The sequence below is a fragment of the Ursus americanus genome, chromosome 12 (genome assembly GCF_024610735.1).
Source record: "Ursus americanus isolate L20-20 chromosome 12, mUrsAme1.1.p, whole genome shotgun sequence".
Lineage (NCBI taxonomy): Eukaryota > Metazoa > Chordata > Mammalia > Carnivora > Ursidae > Ursus > Ursus americanus.
In genome coordinates this window covers 60,716,331-60,739,135 of record NC_142138.1, presented here as the reverse complement: position 1 = coordinate 60,739,135, position 22,805 = coordinate 60,716,331, and the positions used below count along the sequence as shown (strand labels likewise).

The following is a 22,805-nucleotide window of genomic DNA, read 5'->3' as shown; positions in this document are numbered from 1 at the left end:
AACATAAAAAAGTTAATTGCTTAACCACCTTCCTCCATCCCCCACTACCAACTCCACCTCATCCCCACCTATTAGTATTCCAAGACAGTATTTCATATAGTTGGTGTAATAACGTGTTTTATTGGCGTACCTGGGCAGCTCAGTCAGTTAAGCATCTGCCTATGGCTCAGGTCATGATCCCGGGGTCCTGGGATCGAGTCCTGCATCGGGCTCCCTGCTCAGCTCTTTAAAAAAAAAAAAAAGAAAGAAAAGTGATTCAAAAGAGACACTGAATATGAAGACATTTTGGACTACCTTAAACTGAATTGTTTCCCTTTAATGCAAAGCTTTTATATATGACCAAAAAAAAAGTTTAAACAAAGTGATAAGAAAGTATTGTGCCATAGATTAACTTATATCATTAGTTTCTTAGTGGAATATAAAATAATGGTGTACCCTAGAATCTGTGGTGTCTTAGATTCAATGAGAATGGTCACATTATATTTGTATAAGTGCTTCATGGTTTATATATTAACTCATTTTGGTCATCATAATAACCTTGTAATATCAGGAGCAGAATATTAGCCCCAGTTTTATCTATGGGAAAAAATAAGGCAAATGAAATAATCTACTCAAACATCAGGATAAGGATTCATTCTAATTCAGTCCTCTAGAATAAGCCTAAAATCCTTTTTTCCCCTCTAAATTTACAAGGCTGATATCTTAGTGCTAGCATTAAAAAAAAAAAAAAAAAAAAAGCAGCTTTGATGAGAATGAACATAGTAGTTCAGGATCAACATTGAATATGTCTCTTTTTTGGCAAGGAAAGTGAATAGTCAGGGTTTTAACAATAATAAATTACTATTACAAACAGCCTGGTAATGCGCCTAGCACATAAAAGATGTTAAATAAATAATACATGTTGTATTACTCAGGATACTTAATGCTGGCTCTCCCAGAGGTCAAACCCTGAATCCTTAGTGGCTTAACCAACAAAAATTTCTATCTCACGCATGTCATGTATCTAGCACAGGGTGGCAGGCGGTGAAGGCCGTGTGTCGCTCCACCCCTTCACTCAGTAGCCAACAGGACTCAGGTTCTCCCATCTTATAGCGGTACCATGTGCAATATGTAACCTCCCAGCTTGCTGTGACAGGATAAAAAGGGTTAGAGGAGGCATATCAGCTTATAACTTGTGCAGTCTGAAAGTGCCTGCAAGTGATACCAGTCACTTCTTTCACAAGCCATTAGCCAGAAGTAATCACAGGACCCCAACCTATCTGAAGGGAGGCTGGGAAAAGCAGAGGAGCAGTGAAATATTTGGTGAGTACTGTCCATACCACAGGAGTCCTATAATTATTTTCTTGAGGGCAAGAATCTGTTTTATTTGCTGATATTCCCAAAAATCTAGAATCGTGTCTGGCTTACAGTATTCACTAACAATTATTGAATGAATAAATCAATGAATTAATAAATGGCATCTGAAGCTGTTTTTCCTCATTTAACTATGAATCTGAAAAGTTTTCAGAAAGAATTAAGATATTCAAGTTCAGGTTAACATTTCAGAAACACTTAGTATTGACAAGACAAAACTTTGATAAGAATTTATTTGAAGTTGGCAAACTCATTCTCAAATGTAATTACAAATTACACAAAATCTTATCTACGGGAGCTTGATGATTCTTTAGATTGACTAAAATATAAGGAAATACAACACTTGACTCTAAAAGCCAGTTTGGATGGTTGGTTTCCTTTAAAAAATGAACACAGACTGCAATCTTCCTAGAAATGATCGCTTAGGGAGTTGGGAACAATTTGCCATGATGATAAGAATTTAGATTGTGGTGATACGAGAAGGCAAGCAGCAGTCAGGCATGGGGAAAGCACAATAAGTAGCTGTCCTTTTGGCTCTAATTCAACACCTGTTCTTAACATTACCTGCATGATAGGAGGGCACAGAAAGTTCAATATTTGGTTTTCACAAAGGAATCTCAAAGTGATTATGAGATGTAATTCATCATTTATTCCACAAATGTTTATTAAGCACCAAATGTGTGCATGCACAATGCTTGGTGCTGGAGATTCAGGTGCAAAAGACAGATATGAGTCCTACCCCGAATGGAACTTGGAGTCTAATAGAGAAGATAGACACTGAACAACTATTATAATGAGCATGACACAGGTTGCAAAAGGGGAAGTAACAGGTGCTATGGAGTGAACTGGGAAACTTCTTGGTTTTCAGCAGTAAGAAAGTAGGGTCAGGGAAGAGCTCAAGAAACTGACATTTCAATTAAAATCCAGAGGATAAGGAGGATTTGGCATGGCTTACAGTGAGGGAGGGAAAGAGAATTCCGGATGGAGGGAACAGCTCGTCTTCACAACCCCACTAGGAAATCTCAATAGGATTACATGCTTAATCATATAGGTGGAGAAGTGGTAGAAGAAAGTGACTTGTTCAAAGTATGCTGTTTAACAAGTTGCTTAATTAGGACTCTAAGCGACATTCTTTACATAACAGAGCAGGGCACACGATTGTTTCTCTAAGGTAGATTCTTTCCTGACCCAAACAGAGCTGAGCCGGTCACTCCCATAGCCCATCAGGTACATCAATCAGCCACGAACCAGACTGATGTAACAGATACAAATTTTCAGCCTGCTTCACAGCACGCAGGATAAGAACTAAAGAGCCCTAAATGGCTTTCATGCAGGAAGAGGGTGGGGTGTAGTGGCAGAGGGGGAAGCTTCCTCGGGGAGAGCCAAGTGCTAAAAGCAGCTGCATGTGACATTTCCAACAACAGCCCTCCCTCCCTCATTGTGTATGAGACACACATCAGATGTTCTGGTTTATGATTTCAGCTTCAGAGTACATACCCTTCGAGGTCCAAGCTCATGTATCTCTTCCTGGCATGGTGCCTGCTCATTAACTGGGCTCGAAAGTTCATCTGAGACAGATAACCAAATGCTGAGAATATCAGGATCCCTTTCTCCTACCCTCAAGGAGGCCTGGAATCTCATGGTGCCCAGCCTCTGGACTTGCTAGAAAGTGACAAAGCACAGGCTACCAAAAAGATTCTGTCCAGATGCCAGGACCGTATCAGAACACAAGGTCACTTATAGCTGCTGTCTTCCCCCATTTATATCAGCCCAGAGGACAATCCATTCTCTTTCCTTTGGAGGACACAATAAAGGCTAACTCTTGGAAGTCCCAGGTAAGTGCCACTTTATCCATTAGGTAGACCAGACCTTAGGAGAGCTATCAAGTCTTTGCCTTTCATTTTGTGTTTCCCTCTCCTGGTAAAATAAAGTAGAAAAATCTATTATTTACAGGGATCTGATAACAGGAAAGCATTTACAGGCCTTTGATTCTTTGATTCAAGAGCACAGATCCTGAAGTGACTGAGATGTCAGCAAATGGTATGTTTGCATAACAATTAATCTCCAAAAATTTAAGTTCCTGATATTCTGATCATTTAAAAATGTATTACTCTAGAGATTTCTGTTAAGTGTTGGTGTTGAAATCTGTTATTTGTTCTAAAAATGCTGGGTCATATAATCTCTCACATTACCTTCCCAAATATCTAATGCAACTAAAAAACCACTGTAAAATAAATGTCAGAGGGTTTTCTTTTTAAAGAACAAAATTACAATAATAACAATAATTTGTTCTAATCTAAATGACAGCAGTCTCTGAGCATCGAGGCTGCTCGTTTCATCACTGGGTGGCCACATTCATATGCCTTTTTGTCAGAAATCTTTTCATAACCAAACATTAGGCCCAATTTGGGGTGATCTGAAAGACAGGCTGGCATGGGAAGAAGCATGCTAAAGTTAGTAGTGAGGTTTTATCAGGGTTCCTTAGTCCACACTATTCCTCAACTACCACAAGTACAACTCTGAAGTAGTAATAAACAACTTCTTACTTTAGGACAAAATAACTCCTGGGAAATTCATTCATTAAGTCTATATTCAAAGAAAATCTATATTCATTGTACTGAATAAGACATGATTACTGCCTTATAATATATAATTTAGTGGAGATTATTATATACTAGACTGTCTGCTCCAAGGTCAGGTTTGGGGTCTGTTTCAAGTACCACTTTATACCCCAGTATAGCAGTGTCTGCCTCATGATAGGTACTCAATAAATACTGGTTGAATGTGTAAATGTATGAACAGATATGTACATGATGTTCCTTTTCATATGTAAGTGTGTACTACATTCTTTGACAAACACATGGTTGATTACAGTTGCATAAACATTTCGGTATCAGCCATCAATAACTCAGATTTTAGTAGGTCCCATGGAAACAGTTGATTTTAATTTTTACTTCTTGTAATCAGTCTGTGGCCTTGAGGTTAATAGCACTGGCTGGGGAAACAGGAAGAATATAAGAAAGAGGGATATTTAAATCACCATCCTGAAGTTGTATTTAGAGGTTTTATTCCAAATGCACTATTCTGAAAACAAGTACAAAGTGTGTGTGTTTTTTCTTGGCAAATGCTAATTCAAAAATAGGAAGAAAAGCTATGTTACCATGTTATTTGAGATACCCTTTATCCTAATTTTTTTTCTCTTCATCCTAAAGTTTTTCCATTTCTTTTTTCAGACTTGAAAGAACAGAGTTGCCAACTATGGCATTATAATAAATAAATAGAAAGGAAGAAAGATGAGATAAGGATCTTAGGAATAAGAAAATCCAATATTGTTTGGCCTTGGTTAAGTTTGGACTTAACTTTTTCATCTGTAAAATAGAGGGTGTTGAGTTAAGTTATTTCTAAAACATCCTCCAGTTTGAATTTTCTGTGATTTCATCTGACAAGCAAACTCTCCCCTTTGTCATCTTGTTTTTTGCAGAATGCTCATTTTTTTCCAGTTTTTTTTTTTAAATCACTTACCACAGATGCTTAAAATAAAAAGCTCTCTATATAGAATGTCTGCCCTTTTCTTTCCCCAAGTAGTCATGGCACAACTTAAAAATTATAAAATATATCCAAATAAAGATATAAAGAAGAAAATAAATACCACTCCATAAACCCACTACTGAGTTATAATCTTCTATTACTTCAGTGCCCATACTTTTATGCATATTTATTTAAAAAATAAAATTGTGATCACTTTGTACTTAAGTGTTTTGAAACCTGCATTCTTTACCTAATAATACACCATAAAGATTTCCTCACATTCTTCTAAAGCATAATTTTTCTTCATGCTGCATTTGCAATCCACTATTAAATACTACAATTTAACTCACCTATTATTGCTAGACATGTAGATTATTTATAATCTGTGTTATAAATAACATTGTAGTGAGGGCGCCTGGGTGGCTCAGTCATTAAGCGTTTGCCTTTGGCTCAGGGCATGATCCCGGCGTTCTGGGATCAAGCCCTGCATCAGGCTCCTCTGCTGGGAGCCTGCTTCTTCCTCTCCCACTCCCCCTGCTTGTGTTCCCTCTCTCCCTGGCTGTCTCTCTCTCTGTCAAATAAATAAATAAAATCTTAAATAAATAAATAAATAAATAAAATTGTAGTGAACAAATTTGTACAAGAATAAGTGGTTATTTCCTAAGAACAAATTTTCATAACTAGAGATATTCCTACTAGTAATGTATGAATGCTGGTTTTCCCAGACACCCTGGAGGTTATAAAACAGGTTTTATAATTTAAAGAAATCTTTGCCAATATGCCATCTAAAAAGCCCTTGAGGTCGTAAGCCTTATAATTCAATATCCATATCTGATTATTACTGAATATTTTTGCTTTGTTCATTTGCATCTTTTTTTTTTTCTGGTTGTCTACTCCATTATTTTGTTCATTTTTCTACTTATTCACTTTTTTTTGAGACACCTCAAATTCCTCATTATTTTTGATGTTGCCCTGCAGGTTCAGGGAGATTCAAAGTTGTTTTTGGAGATCATAATCGCCCTAATTATATGGTCCCAGACCAAAACTTCAAGTAATGTACTTTTTTTTTTTTTTAAGTTTTCCTCTGGCCTATCCACAAATCATTTTATGATTTTGTTTTGCTTTTTATTTTAATTTTATTTTTAAAGGTTTTATTTATTTATTTGACAGAGAGAGAGACAGCCAGTGAGAGAGGGAACACAAGCAGGGGGAGTGGGAGAGAAAGAAGCAGGCTCCCAGGGGAGCAGGGAGCCCGATGCGGGGCTCGATCCCAGGACTCCGGGATCACGCCCTGAGCAGAAGGCAGATGCTGAACAACTGAGCCACCCAGGCGCCCCTTGTTTTGCTTTTTAAGTTCCGAACTTATCAGTCATTTTAGCGCTCTACTCTGGAGCACCTTTTCCAACAACATTTTAATAACGAAGTATTTTGAATAAAATACTAAGATTTCATTAATGTTATGCATTGAAACATTCGTAAATCTTAAACACTGGTAGGCCAATATTGGAAAACAGGCAGAAAGTTAGCACATTGCAGGTATTCAATTTTAAATGTACAACTTATTATAGAATATGTATCAATATTATGGCAGCAAAACAAAAGATTTACATTCAGGTACGTACCTACAATTCATCACATTCTGTGGGGGGCACCAGCTAGGTAAATAAACAGGCAAACACCTTGGAAGTGGCTATCTTCACCAGAACTTTAAAAAAAAAACCCAAAACAATAGCTTTCAGTGGCCTTAACAAATGTGGTGCTCTTTAGAGCCTTTAGAAGAAATACTAAGCTAGAGACACTCGAAAGACATAGAACCCCCTCGCTGGGCTTTGACTTACTGGCTGAGCAGGTTACTGCTGATAGTTGATCATCCAAAAGAACAACCTGTAACTCACTGGCCATGTACGGAATAACAAAGCACATCTTCACGTAACTTACTGTCCCTTTACTTTTATCTGAGCCTGTATCTATTCTTTTCTCAATATATATTATTCTTTTTAAATTTCTCATGTTCTGGGTTGTTTCATATGTATAACTATTTTTAGAATTTGTTTTTTAGCAAAGACAAATCTTTGTGGTAACTTTTTGACTCATTACAAACACTGTCCTTATTGACTTTAAGGATATCACTTTAAAGTCTTTTCTGGGGCATCCTATTTTTTAACAATTTAATACTGAAATGTGTTGGTTGTGATATTAAAATTAATCTAACGTACCAAAAGAACAATAAATCTTAGAACCTGTTAAATGAAAAAAGAGGGACAGAATAGTATATGCCCTATACCATTATATATTAAAAAATGTGTATATTTTTATTTATACAGAAATATGCAGGATACAAAGTAACAAAATGTTACTATTAACATACTCTGAGGAGGTGTGGTGAATAGCTGGGTAACAGGGGTGCAGGATTTCCTTTTCACTGTATATTCCTTGTAACTTAAAAATTTTGTTCCATGTACAGAATTAACAATTTAAAAATAGAATTCAATTATAAAAATCTTATTGCACATAGTGGGCATTCAATAAACATGGAATGAAAGAATAAATGAATTAACTAAAATGAATCAGTGACTTAAACTTGCACTAAAGCCTTGCGGTGTTATGTGCCCAAACTGCAGCAAACTTTAAGGCTGTAAATGGTCAATATCTGTAAATCTTCTGAAATGGCAGAATTGTGACATAGCCAAGAAAAGAGCTTTGGTGGCCTTAACAAATGTGGTGCTTTTTAGAGCCTTTAGAAGAACAGCATTTTTATAAGTGGTTCCAGGCTAGTCCTTTAAAAATTCCTAAGTAAATAAAGCCAGATTATCCTCCATCCCCCAAATCTGTGAAAGAATTACCACTCTTTGGCAAAAACACCTCTTACGGCCTAGAAGAAAATGCACTAACTCTCTTTTTAATAAGTCAGGTCCCAAGCTTGTCTAGTGGCAGTTTTATCAACCTTCCTCTCACTGCTAAATAGTGAAATTTCATAATTGCATGAGACTAAATGGCTATTTATTTTGGCAGGGGGAGAAGGGGTAAATGGAGAGGGAGAATCTTAAGCAGGTGCCACACCCAGCACGAGGCCTGATCCCGTGACCCTAAGACCATGACCTGAGCCAAAATCAAGAGTCAGAGACTTAACCGACTGAGCCACCCAGGTACCCTTACTAAATGGTTTTTTATTTTTATTTTTTCTTTATTTTTTCTTTATTTATTTGAGAGGGACAGAGCAAAAGCAGGGGAGAAAACGACTCCCCACTGAGCAGGGAGCCCAACTCAGGCCTAGATCCCAGGATGCTGGGATCATGACCTGAGCCAAAGGCAGACGCTCAGCCAACTGAGCCACCCAGGCTCCCCTAAATGGCCTTTTAAAACAGAAATAAAGACTGAATTGGGGAAAAAACTATTGTCACTTTGTTATATTTCTAAATGGAACCAATCCATTACTCTTTATTACATGCATTTTTTTATTTACGATATTTTCAACTTACAATAGGTTTATTGGGATGTAACCTCATCATAAGTCCGGGAAGATCTGTATCTCCCTATATCTGCCGAGGAAGCTGGTCCTGATTATTTTTCTGAAAAATAATAAAAGGTAGGGGAAACAGACTTCAGATGAGTATGTTTATTGTATCTCTTACTTCAGTGAAGGTAATCAAGAATTTACACTAAGTGCAAAGTTACTTTAGGCTTTGTCTACTGCCTTATGTCCTAAGATAAGCAAACCATCAACCTATTGTGTTATTTAGGTCAAGCTTTAGGGACAAGCATGGATCTAAAACGTGACAGTTTCTTGGAATCAAAATAATAAAGGGATGACAGTGGAATTCTAGCTATTCTTGTTGGGGAGAGGAAGGCTGAATTGTGGAATTCACTACAGCACACAGATTCTTATAAGCGTTTCACCAAAAAAATAAAGATAACTGGATAAAGTGGTTTTACATTGAGCAACTCTATGTAAAATGTTTACAACAAGTGTCTGGCACAGGAGATTTGCTATGTAAATGTTAACCGCTCTTTATCATCATTATTATTATAATGACACCCACCACTTCAAAACAGTCAAAAGTTTTTATTAGCCATACTGTACCTTTATATAAAGCAATCGGTAGGATACCAAGGGAAGAAACAGTCCCTGTTTGTAAGAAGTTTATAGTGATAACATTTTGAAGAACAGAAAGTTAAATTGTTGAAGAAAAAATATTTAGTTTCTTTGAGGCAGCATCTTTTGCTAGTTTAGCTGGAGCCCTGCATCAAAGGCTGAGAAAAAGTCATAGCTCCTTCTTTCCCAAACAAGTTAAAAACAGAGATCCCTAATATTTAAAATAAACAAATTACAGTAGTAATTTATTGCTTTTCAACAATTCTGGTGTCATAAAATCTATCTAAACCAAAGTCCACATAGATCTTGAATACAAGAATCAAAATTCTCAGGGAAGTAAGGCACTTGAGTGGGAGTCTATACTCTTTTTTTTTTTTCCTGACAAGGGTAGAATGCCAAGAGGAAAAGGCCAGGAGGAAGACTGCCTAGAGACCTAGGTACATGGAACTGTCCTTACGCTTCATGTATGTATACCTCCATTTCTGAACACCTTTATTTTTGGATACCTTCCAGTCTATGAAAAGAAAGGGGAAGAAAAAAACAAGAAAAGAAAGGGAAGAGGAATAAAAGGAACTGGATAATCAAAAGATGGGAAATGCTCTTCAGTGAGTTAAAACTGTGCTCTCTCTGAAAAGGAATAGGCAAAAAACTTTTTGAAAAGAAAGCCTTAATTTCTAGTAGAGATTGTCCTGGAAAGGATAACTTTCCAAACTGACAGAAAGGTGCTCCAAACTCTAAAACGTAATTTAAACTTCCCTCCGACATACAATAGAAAATCCATCCTTGAAGCATTAGGCCTTTCTTAGCTACCTTAAAATATACCCTGTCCCTAACTCCCCTAAGCTTTCTCTCCTCAGGTGGAAACTAAGGAGAAATTTAACTTGCTTTGCTAACCTGAGGAAAAGTTTTCTACATGGAGAATGTATAAGTTAGATCACAACGTGTTTATATGGCTATCCGATACTGTTAAGATAATTTGAATTCTGCAGCTTTTGCATTCTTTTTTTTTTTTTTAAAGAATTTTTTTTTTTTTAAAGATTTTATTTATTTATTCGACAGAGATAGAGACAGCCAGCAAGAGAGGGAACACAAGCAGGGGGAGTGGGAGAGGAAGAAGCAGGCTCATAGCGGAGGAGCCTGATGTGGGGCTCGATCCCATAACGCCGGGATCACGCCCTGAGCCGAAGGCAGACGCTTAACCGCTGTGCCACCCAGGCGCCCCAGCTTTTGCATTCTTAATAGTGGACAATACATGAGGACTTTGGAATATCTGAATTTTAAAGTACAGAGACTGCATACATGTTCGCCTGAGGTCCTTAATACTTCAGAGGATCCACTGAGAGCCCTTCCCACGGATTGGAAAGACTTATGAATACGTTAAAAAAAAAAATTAAGAGACCTAGGTCTTCCAGAGGAGATACAGAAAGACATGGAGTTTAATTCTCAAGCCAATGCTTTTCCCAAAATAATCATGTACCCCCAATGAAGGAAATAGGAAATGAAACGTTACATTCAATTTGGATTTAGAGGTGGCCTTCCTAAGCCATTTATTCAAGTATAAACAATAATTATGTAGAAAGAACCTGGTTATAAATATAATTATGAAACCTTATTAATTTACATTAATCAGTGGTGAACCTAAAAAATTGCATTACCAAGAGGTTTGAATTATATAATAGAATTACTAAAACTGTTCCCTTGTTAGGCTAACTGCCACTCTTTCATCTCTAGGTTGTCCTGTACACAGCTTACTAGGTAGAAGGAAGAAGTGTTTTCTTTTTTTTTTTTTTAATATTTTATTTACCCGACAGACAGAGAACGCAAGCAGGGGGAGCGGCAGGCAGAGACGGAGAAGCAGGCTCCCGCCAAGCAGGGAGCCCAATGCGGGGCCTGATCCCAGGACCCTGGGATCATGACCTGAGCTGAAGGCAGATGCTTAACCGACTGAGCCACTCAGGTGCCACGGAAGAAGTGTTTTCTATGAAGAAGAAACAGCATATACAAAGGCAGAATGGTCAGGGTTAGGACTTTGAAACAACCCCACATTTTCTGCCTATTGTCTTCCTCATCACTATCCTCCCCTATGACTTGAGGATTTTGAACAAAATAAAATGAAAATGGCCTAGCCTTTAGCACAGGCTGAGTTAAGCAGACCTAGGTTTAAATCTTAGCTTTAAAGTACTTGTAAGCTAAAAACAGCTTACTGACGATCTTTAAGTTTGGGGAGATGAGATGGGATTTCCCTAGGTTCTTGGTAGAAAAACCTTTGTTTAGGAGCACAGTTGCAGTGATGAAGAATCCTCCCCGTTAACTCTTGGAATCCATCTCTCTCTCGTTCCACTGGATTCTTTAAGTGGGCTTGGTTGCCAGCATAGCCTGAATCATGTACTCCCATGTTTTGGTTAAAGCACTCCTCGGCTGTTTCACACATAATGGGGTCTCACACCTACGTTGGTTAAAGCAATGGACTAGTGGATGACAAGGACAATACAAGATGGAGTTAGAAGGCTTCCAGATTAACTTTTCATTGGAAACAGGAGCAAAAAACTCTGTTTTCTAGCCTGTCTGGGCCTGATGGAACATGAGAGGAAGGCAGTGTATTTTAGTTCTCTGTTTGGATGGCTACCCCGATAAGCGTTACCTGTCTGTAATTTATGTCTTTGTGCCTCTCCTTAACTTACTTCGGCATTTAACTTTTCAGATTCTGGTTCCCACTGGATGTGGCTATGGCAAGATAATGAGGTGTGTGTGCACGGTGGGGATGAGGGAGTGGTAAAAACAATAGCTGCCTCAGAATAGTGTATTCTGAGCGTGGTGAGATTTACTCTACTTCTGCTCCTGAAGTACTGAGTAGACTAGCAGTCCTGAAGGCTGGTAGCATAATACAAAGAGTATTCCCCTACAAGATTTTCCAGTTTCTTTCTTGCTACCAGATTGGAGGTGGTAAACAGGGGGAGGTATATTTGAATACCTGAAGACTTAAGGAAGTAGGCCTCGCCAAAGCAGGATAGAGGTAAAGCCCTCAGTCTGAGAGTATGAGTTCAAAGACACTAGAGAGAAAAGAACTTACCTACAAGCAGTTAGCTTGGAGTCTGAAGCTGAAGGCTGTCCTTTGCAAAGGATGTAGTGGGCCGTCTCAGTCACTGTGGCCATGGTGACCAAAATGGAACCATGGGCCTGAGATGAGAAAATTGTGGAAGAAGTTGTCAGGAAATCCACTGGGTCTCTTAAATGTGAATCCTGATCTGCCAAAGGTGACATTAAAAGGAGAATCTCCATAGAGGGAGGAGACTGCCAAATGTTGTTACTAAGACTCTTGTTCTGACATTAAACTTTTCCTTGGGGATATTACATAAATTATCACCGACACCATGAGGAAGACTGGGGGGGTGGGTAGCACATCCTTTTTGGCCTGTCTTTTTAAAAACTATTTTATTTATTTATTTTAGAGAGAGAAGAGTGGGTGCCCGAGTTGGGGAGAGGGGTAAAGGGAGAGAATCTTCAAGCAGACTCCATGCTCAGTGCTGAGGCCAATGTGAGGCTGGATCTCACAACCCTGAGATCATGACCTGAGCCAAAACTAAGAGTTGGATGCTTAACCAACTGAGCCACCCAGGTGCCCTCCCTTTTTGCTGCTTCTTAAATAGCACAGCAGAGCCCAAGCTGGAACTAACTAGGGGCTGCAATATGTATCTGCCACCCCCCAAATGCCTGTCCATTCCTCATTTTCTAACCCCCACACGATTTTCTGTCATTGTTTTTCTACTTTATGCTGATTAAAGTATCAGGAGTTTAAAGAATTCTACTTTCTGGGGCGCCTGGGTAGCGCAGTCGTTAAGCACCTGCCTTCGGCTCAGGGCGTGATCCCGGCGTTCCGGGATCGAGCCCCACATCAGGCTCCTCGGCTGGGAGCCTGCTTCTTCCTCTCCCACTCCCCCTGCTGTGTTCCCTCTCTCGCTGGCTGTCTCTCTGTCACATAAATAAATAAAATCTTTAAAAAAAAAAAAAAAAAAAAGAATTCTACTTTCTTTTGTATTATTGAATAATGTATGATGTAGAAATGTCAAGCAAACATGTACTGCAGTTAGTGCTATAAAGGGAAGGGCTCCATGAAGCACATTTGAAACATCTGAACTCTGAGGCCTAGAAGGGTACGGACTCACTTTCACCATACTGCTCCACTCCTTATTATCTTATACTGGGGCTGATTAACTTTTCCTAGTCCTTGAAGACTTTCCAGTTTGAATCTGTGATTCAGATTAAACTTGACTAAAATTCAGGGATAAGGAGAGTAATGCACCAATAAACAGACTTACAAAACATGGGTACTTACCTTCCCTTTCGGGTGTCCAGGAAAGCCTCTTGGCCTGGCTCCTATTAGGAAGGGCTGTGGCAAAGGCCATTTTCCTCATATCAGTAAGGAGGACCCTCAACATTTTTTAACTCCTCTAAATTCAAACCCTGAAAAGATAAATCCACAAGGGCCACCTTCTACCTGTTCTATATTCCTCTGTGTGAGGACCTTCTTCCTCTATGAATGACTGATAATGAGAATGTCTTATTTAAGCAAACCATTCTGCCCTACCCAAAGCGGTATAACTTTTTCTATGGCCATAAAAATAATCCTATCAGAGTACAACAGGCATAACATCTGAACTCATGGTTTGTATAAAAGGTAAGGTGGGGGGAGGGAGGAGGCTTCATCCTTTTAATACACAGTTCACAAGTGGGGTTGGTAGCCCCTGGACCTCACTTGGGTACAGGCATCATAGATATTGTATGGCATGGGGCACTGTGGCAGATTCACGGTTCTCAGAGGTCACCACAGATTGAGTTCATGCTTTACTTAAGCCTTATCTTGTTCACCAGTACAGCAGCATCAAGGTCCAGTTAGAACACCCAGTCTGGCTACCCAGGCAGGTGGATACATAAAGCTAGTCTTTATGATCTAAGAGGCCTCCTTCATTGCATGCACCACTCTTCTGAGTCACATCAGGCTGGAGGTACAGCTGTTCAGGAGTTCCAACTGCCTGCTGCTGCTGTTGAGTAGGGGCCATAAGGTCCAAGTTCTCACAATGAAAGATCTCACAGCATGCAATATGGGCGCCAGTACACCCAGAACTTCCTGGAATACAGGTGATCTTAAACTAAGCTTTAAAAAACATGTCCCAACATCTCTACCCCCAACTTAGTGCCTAGAAGTGCCTTATGAACACAAGAAGTGAGCACAACTATCCCAAATTCAGATAAGCAGGGAGTAGTTCTTCCCTACAGTGCATTTTCTGGTTTCAAAGGCAGATTTTGTGGCCAACAGCTTTTCTCAAGATTGTTTAGCCCTACGAGGGATATAAGGAAACTAGAACAGGATTTTTCCTAAGATGGCCTTCAAACTCTAGGGATTAATCTCCTATGGTATTAATAGTTATAAATGACAATTTCTGCTCATGTATTTTTGGTGAGAACGAAATGATGAATACTTCCTGATGATTCCAGAAAATATTGATTATGTGACCTTAAGCAAGTTACTTAACCTTTTGTATCTGTATCTGTCTGTAAAATGGGGATTATAACAGTACTTAGTTCATAGCATTTTTATAAGTAGTACATGAGTTAATATGTGTAAAGTGCTTAGATCAATGCCTGGCATATAGTAAGCACTCCCTAAATCGTAGTATCATCAATTTATCATTATTATTATTTCCAATCTCCACCCCATCTGCCTAGAATACTAAAGATGGGAAAGAAGGGAGGGAAGGAAGGAGGTAGAAAAAGTAAAAGGAAGGAAGGAGCTTAGGGTAAGCCAGGGTCAAGGAAGCAGACAGTCTGGCAAGTGTGTAGGACCATGCCTAGAAGGAATGCTTGCCAGGAAAGATTCTAAGTAACGATATAGGTTACAAAGAGCAGAGGCCAAAACTGTCTCTGTGCTGGCAGAAATAAGAAGCAGAACACAGCTTTATCAGACCAGGAGTGGAGTGAGGGTATGGGAATTGTTCCACCATATACAAAGAGAGCCTCAGGTAACTTGGTTGAATCAAATTGAATTAGAGGATAAACAGGTCAAAAGAAATACTCTTGGTACCTGTTACCCAGATCGATTGTTCTGCAACCTTTAAAGTCTTTAAGTCTTTTAAGACTTCAAAGTCTTTAAGTATTAGCGTGAGTTTATCATAATTTTTTAAGTTTCCCCCCCAAATTATTGGGCTTTTTAATCTCAATTTCACGCAATTGTTAAAAAAACAATGTAAATGTCCCTTACTATCAAAGCCATTGCAAATATCAAAAAAACCCGCAGAAAACAATTAGCACACGTAATTACTACACATGTAATTACAATTAGTACACGTATAATTACAATTAGTATATGTGTACTAGTAAACATAGGACAGCATGATTCCTTGAAAAACACATACTTATTCACAAAAAAATTCTCAAAGACTCAAAGAAGTAGAAAAGCAAATCTTTGGCCACCAAATCTACCAAACACATAAAAATCAGTAGTTGGATGTAATCTTTTTTTTTTTTTACTAATTTGTCATGTTGAGGAATTTTTATTGAGAGCAATTTTGTTTTCTACCAAATTGCTGAGGCTCTCTTCATATGTGGCAGTTTGTTTTGACTGTTTTAACCAAATTATCTCTTGCCAGCAGAGAACCAAAGAAGCCAACTGATTAGGATGCCAAACTGCAAGCTGGTGAGGTAAGTGAAAGGTCAAAACAGAGCAAGAAGAGCCAAGGAAAAATGGGGAGAGCTCAGGGCAAGGCTTGAAATACATACATCTCACCAACACTGAGTTAGTCTTCCTTCAAAGGGTAGCAAATTCATCTTAGATCCAGACTTGGCCCTCAGGATGCAGCAGGACTACACCGACACAGAACATAAAATTAGAGATGTTCTGAAAGAGTTCACTATTATTATTTTCAAAGATTTTATTTTATTTTTTAAAGATTGTTCCCTTGAGAGAGAAAAAGTGCACACGCACGCACACAAGTGGGAGAGGGAGAGAAAATCGCAAGCAGATTCCACGCTGAGGGCGAGCCTGACACGGGGCTCGATCTCATGACCCGAGCCAAAACCAAGAGTTGGACCTTAACCAACTGCACCATCCAGGCACTCCAGGATTTTATTTTTAAGTAATCTCTATGCCCAACATGGGGCCCAAACTCACAACCCAGAAATCAAGAGTCACATGCTCCACTGACTAAGCCAACCAGGTGCCCCAAGAGTTCTCTAATTTAAAGAATGTTTTTAGCATTGACGTCTTCTTTATGCTAGGTATTTGCTTAGCAAACTCTTTTATTCATACATGGTACAAAAGCAATTTCAAATTTCATTTTCCATGCTCCCCTTTGAGTTATTATAAATTATAAGTGGGGAAGTACTCTTAATCAATTAAGTATTATTGTTTTTAAAAAAACCCTTCCTGTTTTGTTCGGTGTTAGTGAAATGAGGATAATAGCATCTTCCAACGCAGAAATGATGGAATAATTAAGAGAATATAAGTGAAATATATGAATTCCAGAGAAAATACACTCTTATTATTTTCCTTTTCTAGATAAACTGGGTAACTTACTCAGCTTAAATAGTAACTAACTGTTATTAATTTTCAAACTTTTTGCATTTGCATTTCTCATCCCATTACTAATTTCTGAGGTTAAAACTCACCTTAAAATCTTCAGAAGTTTTGCTCACTTAACAAGCTTGCCAACAGAAGATTACCCATGTATCATCCAGTCTATCAGCCTTTAAAACAGGAAAGTGAATCTGGGGAATTTCATTCTAAAGCTGAAAGCCGGGGCGTCTGGGTGGCACAGTGGTTAGGCTTCTGCCTTCGGCTCAGGGCGTGATCCCGGCGTTGTGGGATCGAGCCCCACATCAGGCTCCTCTGCTATGAGCCTGCTTCTTCCTCTCCCACTCCCTCTGCTTGTGTTCCCTCTCTCGCTGGCTGTCTCTCTCTCTGCCAAATAAATAAATAAAATCTTCAAAAGTAAAATAAAATAAAATAAAATAAAATAAAATAAAATAAAATAAAATAAAGCTGAAAGCCACTAAAGCGCATCCTGCCTTCTCTGGTTTTGATGTAATGATTTTGAAAGAGTCCATGATGAAATGCTTTTATCTTAAAAACCACACTTGGGGAGCGCCTGGGTGGCTCAGAGGGCTGAGTGACCAACTCTTGATTTTGCCTGAGGTCAAGATCTCAGGGTCCTGGGATCCAGCCTGCGTCAGGCTCCACCCTCATCCACAGAGTCTGCTTGTCCCTCTCCCTCTGCTACCCCCCCCCCCGCCCCCTGCTCTTTTTCTTTCTCAAATAAATACATAAATAAAATCTTAAGGGGAAAAAAAAAAAGGACAGCCTTTCAAAAAAAGAAAAAACAGAAAAACAAAAAACCCACACTTGGTATGGTAGAAGAACCTAGAACCTAGAAATCTGGTTCTTCTGATCATGCCATTTATTAGATGAGCAGCCTTAGAAAAGTTAGCTCCTCTGGGCCTTAATTTCCATTCTGTAAAACCTCCTCTCAGCTCTAAATTTCTGATCCTGTGCTTACTAGTTTATTTCTTCAGTGTCTCATGGATTAATCAGGAAGAGATCTGGAGAAGAGCAAGAATTTTACCTGTATCATTTCATCAGTTTTGCCAGCTCACCCATCCTATTTCTGCTTTTAAGCCGAGAACCCTTCCCTTGGTTTTGATCTTTCCCTTATGCACTTTATGAACAAATTATAATACTATCACAAACACTTGTAGAGTGCTTTCCAAGTTTTACCAACCCCTTCTGCAAATACTCTTATTTGATTACTATCACAATAGCTCAGGCTGGTGTATATTATCTTCATTACCTGGAGGGCCCAGAAGAGTTCAGTGAATTGTCCAAAGTTAACACAGATAATAAATTATGGAAACAAACCTTCTGATTCCAAAGTCTATACTCTTTTCACAACACTACAGTTCCTACTAGGAGCAGATCCAGATTTTGTGGAGCCTGAGGCATACACAATTTTGGAGGATATTTTCAAGAAAAGGAATACAAAGGTGCTAACGTGATCCTATGAACACATTGTTAGGGCCCCTCTCAGGGCCCTGGATGGGGTTTATTCAAGTGAAGTGCTTTTAGGATTAATCTTTAGGATTCAGTTTCATGGTTTTCCATGGTTATACAATTATTTAATGCTCACTATATGCCAGACACTTAAGTAAAATACTATTTTTATTATCATAAAAACCCTAAGGTAGGTACTATCTTTGTTTTACAGAGCAGAGAATGAGGCCTGGAGAGTAAAATAATTTGCCTAAGGATACAGAGCTTCTAAGTGCAAAGTATCAAAATTGGAACTGAGACCTGGCTCCTGGGTTGATATTATAAACCTACCCACTCTGTTCCTATATAAGCCTTCTTTTCCAGTTTCCTGAGAATCAACTTATTCTAACACTTCCCACTACATTCTATAGTTCTGGCCCTGATAAGCTCATGCCTGAACCAGTCCCATTTTGTCTCCGTAACTCAGTTCTTCTACCATCCACCCTAACAACCCTAAAGCCCTGCTGTTCTAAATCCTGGCCACCGGGGTGGCCTGAATTGCCTTAATTCTCTGCATTTATCAAAGGTGAAAAGCAGTTCCTGCTCATATGCAGTGCTTGGCCATATATTCTGTACTGTCTTCTGAGGTGTTGAACTATTACTGAAAACTTTCTTTGTGTGAAACCGAGGCAGAGTAGGTGAAGGGAAAGCACATTCACATCTCAGAACCAGACCCCTCAATCCCCACTCCTCAATCTCAGTTCTTCATTTGCAAGACAAAACCTTAAGGCCAACCTCACAGGGCTGTGAAAATTAAGGGCGGAGGGGGCAGGGTTGGGGCCAACAGCAAGTGGTCATCAAATGTTGGCTGATTCTTCTGCCTGACTCAATCCCTCCAAAGAACTTGTAAACTCGTGGAAGGCAGGGACCTTCATACATTTTTGGTATTTCCCAAAAACCAACATAAGAGACACCTCATAATTATTCAAGCTGATCACCTAAACTGATACACTTCCAGTGTCTGGACTTGCTCAAGAACCTACTATGGCTCTTAGAACAAAATCAAGCTCTGGAGTCTGACTTGGGGTGTTGGTCACTTACTCTGTGACCTCTGGAAAGTTACTTAACCTCTCTGAGCCTCAAGCCCCTTATTTGTAAAATGTTAATAATAGTTACCTACCTCATAAGGTTATGAGGATAATTCAGGTGAACTACTAAGTATATAATCAGTCCCTCAAAACTGCTAGCTCTAATTATATCATGTCCCGTACATTCAGTGTCCACGAAAACTTGGCCTCTGCATTCTCATTTCTCCATGTTTCCAACACACACGCGTCCCTAGGGACCAGTCGCCACCCTCTGACCTGCTCTTCTGTCCCGACTTCTGTGTTTAACGCCCAGCATTCATCAAATGCCACAGGCGAGGCTCTGCATTAAGAAAGTTCCATCAGTTCTCTCATCAAAAAACACCAAAAGTGCCCAGGAGGTCGGTTCTACTACTGTTGCCATTTTAGAGAACAGGAAACAGGCCCTGAAGGTTTGAGTGACTTCCCCGAGTTCACCGAACTCTCCGGAGGCCACAGCCCGCGCCACCCCGCCCGCCCCTTCAGCCTATTCCTGAGCCCGAGGTGGCCCCGCGTCCATTCACACCCTGTCCCGTCCCTCCTCTTCCAGTCGCTTCCCCGCTCCTCCGCGCGCCCGTCGCCCCCCACACCTGAGTCAGGCCCCCGGGGGTACGCCCCATCCGTCCTTGGCGGCTTTTCCCTGTTCTCTGTCAGAGACTGAGGGGGAGGCCGGCGCCGGTGTCCCGCACGCGTGGAGGTCACTGCGAACTCCTCGGACTGGGGACCCAAAGGGCGAGCTCCGCAGATGAGCGCAGCAGCTCTGTGAACGCCGCATAGCGGGGGCGCGGAGCGCGGGTCGCGCCGGGCCGCCGGTCACGTGGCGGGGAGGGGGCGCCAGCGCGCGCCAGAGTGCGGGCGGGCGCGCGCGCCTGAGAGCGTGTGGAGGCGCGAGTCTCGGTTCGGGCGTATGTATTGGGGGGGGGGGGAGGGGGCGGCGGCCGGGAGGGCCGACTCCGCCCCCTGTGCGCATGCTCCGGCCCCGGCGGATTATAAGGCAGCCCCGCGGTCCCGGCCCGACAAAGTGCTAGCGAGCTGCGACGTGACTTGCCGGCCGCGTGGGTGCCCGAGCGAGCGAACGAGGTAGCTGGCGAAGGACGCGACCTGGACCCTGGGCCCTGCGGGACTCCAGCCGTGTCACGTACACGCTTGGCGGCGCGAACCGCGCATAACGGTTAGTTGGGTAACGGCCGGCGGCGGCGCTGGCCGCGGATCCCGCAGTGCCCCTGCCGCCCTGGCGGATGGGAGGGAGACTCGTGGCGGGGCGCAGACCTGGGTCTCGGGGGAGGGAGGCGGCCCGGCAGGGTCATCGTGGCCGCGGGCAGCCGCGTAGCCCCGGAGCGTGGCGTTGGGGAAGGAGACCCTGAGGCGGTGGGGACAGCGCCTCGCCCCGCCGAGCTGCGGCCCCGTAGTCAGGTGCGGGCCACTGGCCTGGCCGGGGACTTGGGTTTGGGTGCCGGTGACCTTGGGGAAGTAGCTTTTCCCCTAGCGTTCAGGAGTCTCCTCCAAAGATGCTTCTGATTTGGAAAAGGGACGACGTGGGGCTGGTTCACGTGGTGCCTCCCCGCTCTCCTGGCCGCGTTCTGCTCCGAGGGAAGGGACTCGGGGCGGGAGTTATTTTGGACTCGTGGCATGCCCGCCCCAACCTCGGCCAGCCAATCCTTGCCCCACCTGGTGTCTTGCGAGAGTGGTTTGGGGAGCCGCAGTCCCCGCAGCCAAGACGTGACCGCAGGGTTCGAGCGCACTTTGCGGAGGGAGCAGTGCAGCCGGCCGACTCCGGGACTGGTGCAGACGGGGACTCTTTGTCATTCAACCTGTGGCTGCGGAACATCGACTGTAGCGCCCTCGCGCTCCTGGTCTTGAAGGCGGCCCTGTAGGGAGGAATCTGAAGGATAGCGTTACACTTGGTCAGATGCAGTCGTTTTGTTCCAAGTACATCCTTTTTTCCCACGTGCGTTTTAGCATTTCATTTTTTTGTCACGACTTCTTTGGTGTGAAAGGCAGTGGCCCAGACTACTTTGTAATTATTTTCAACCAAGAAACAACCGGATTTCTACTCGAGCCGGGTTTCCAGCGTTTGCTTACAAACTACGCGCCTGCTGATAACAGTAGAATGTTTACAAAGTGACTCTTTACCATAACTAGTTTTGAAATGTTTTTTTTTTCAAAAGTTATTCCGGTTTCGAAATAAAATATGTACACGTCAGTGCAAAACAAATGTGGGCTTAGTAACTAGTGGAATGTCGTGATAGGGCGAACTCTGAATTGTGTGCGAGTTTGGAAGAGTATGACTAGGAATTAGGCATTAATAAACAATGTCAGTGTCGTTTACCAGAAACTCAGTGAATTAGAGACTAATGTATCTTCAGCTTTTTAGTTTGGCATTAAGTAGTACCTAAAAGTCCAAGTCTTATGCCCTGGAGTACAACTTCGCCTTCAAATTGCTATAGAAAATATCAGGAGTTCAAGACATCTAGCCTTTAATATAGGTAATGGGTAAGTATTATTTAAAAGTTTAACATACTTGAGTAATTTAGGGTTTAGATAAATGCTGTTCTTTAATCATATTGCAGTGACTTGTTAAATATGCAAGTTAATGGTCTGGAGAGCATTTTGTGAGATTTTTATAGCTGAATAGGTTTAAAGGTTTGGTTGTAAGCTTAACATAATAGGCGATCACATCCCTAAACAGATTTAAAAAAAGGATAAAAAGGTCATAGGGTGAAACCAATTGATAGTGTTCCACTTGTCTACGTGTCTTTTTATCTTCTCAATATTAATGCATATAATATTAAGCCTGGAAAAGATCTTAATGACCAGCTAGTCAGATTCCCTTATTTTATAGATTAGGAAATTGGAGTTGGAGAAGTGAAGTGACTTAACATCTTAGGTGTGAAAACTTGTGTGTGGGAATTACTGTGTCTTTTGACTCCCATTTAATCAGATTGGCACTCTTGAGCTTTCTGTAAAATTGTTAATATGGATATAAATTAATTTATACTAAAATAGATATTGTGAGTGACTTTTTCCCAGTTTATGTCCTTCATGCCCATTGTGTTTTCAGTCCACTTTAAAACGCATCCCTGCGTAGGATTTAGGTCCCTGTAAACGCCTATATGGCCAGTCTGTTTTTGTTGTGGATGAAGACTAGGAAGATGGAACTTAAAGAGGTGAGAAAAACAGACCAGAGAATTGTGAATATTTATGTATTCAGCAATTTATTATTAGCTGCTAGGCACTATGAGAGACTTAGGATTCAGCAATAAACAAGTTCTGGCCCTATTCCTCCTGGAGTTTGTAGTTTAACTGGAGAGCATATAGACAGGTAACAGTGATTACCACAAGTACTCTTTATAAACAAATATTGAGTGATACAATAGAGGAAGTACAGGTTCCTGTGGAACGAAATAGTGTGTTCTGTACTTATGACAAGACACCCAACCTAGTACAGAAGCAATCTGGGTAGGCCTCTCTGAGGAAATGCTACTTAACTTTTTAGACTTGATTAGGAACTAACTAGGCCAGGAAGTGATGGTGGAAAAAGCACTCCAGCCATGAATGCTGAAGCTACAGTCAGAGTACAGGATACATTGGAAAAACTGCAAGAATTTACCAAAGCTAAAGCATAAGACGGAGAAGGGAAATTAGGGAGAGATGGAATTTGGAGAGGTAGATAATATCAGATAATGGA

At 40.9% G+C, this 22,805-nt stretch overlaps 2 protein-coding genes and 1 long non-coding RNA gene across 10 annotated transcripts in view; 2 read left to right on the top strand and 1 right to left on the bottom strand.

Annotated features, from left to right (window-relative positions):
• Positions 1–8,452, bottom strand: part of LRIG2 (leucine rich repeats and immunoglobulin like domains 2) — a 143,178-nt gene extending 134,726 nt beyond the window's left edge. For all 3 annotated transcript variants that reach the window (XM_087866177.1, XM_087866179.1, XM_087866178.1), the window contains exons 1-3: positions 8,361–8,452; positions 6,504–6,586; positions 131–224 (exon numbers count right to left, since the gene is read on the bottom strand). The gene's annotated coding sequence lies outside the window, so the exon portion shown is untranslated. The remainder of the gene's footprint in view (positions 1–130; positions 225–6,503; positions 6,587–8,360) is intronic.
• Positions 1,121–10,179, top strand: LOC123795059 (uncharacterized). 2 transcript variants are annotated; one of them, XR_006780319.2, is made up of 5 exons: positions 1,121–1,302; positions 3,307–3,393; positions 7,894–8,027; positions 8,366–8,467; positions 9,366–10,179. It is a non-coding gene; the product is annotated as an uncharacterized LOC123795059 (long non-coding RNA). The 2 variants fall into 2 exon arrangements; XR_006780318.2 differs by having other exon boundaries at positions 1,122–1,302; positions 9,361–10,179.
• Positions 10,180–13,008: 2,829 nt separating this feature from the next.
• LOC123795056 (monocarboxylate transporter 1) overlaps positions 13,009–22,805 on the top strand; it is a 44,247-nt gene continuing 34,450 nt past the window's right edge. For 2 of the 5 annotated variants that reach the window (XM_045801491.2, XM_045801490.2), the window contains exon 1: positions 20,111–20,288. The gene's annotated coding sequence lies outside the window, so the exon portion shown is untranslated. Of the gene's footprint in view, positions 15,671–20,110; positions 20,289–22,805 lie in introns of those variants that run through there. The other 3 variants (XM_087866186.1, XM_087866187.1, XM_045801489.2) reach the window with 3 other exon arrangements.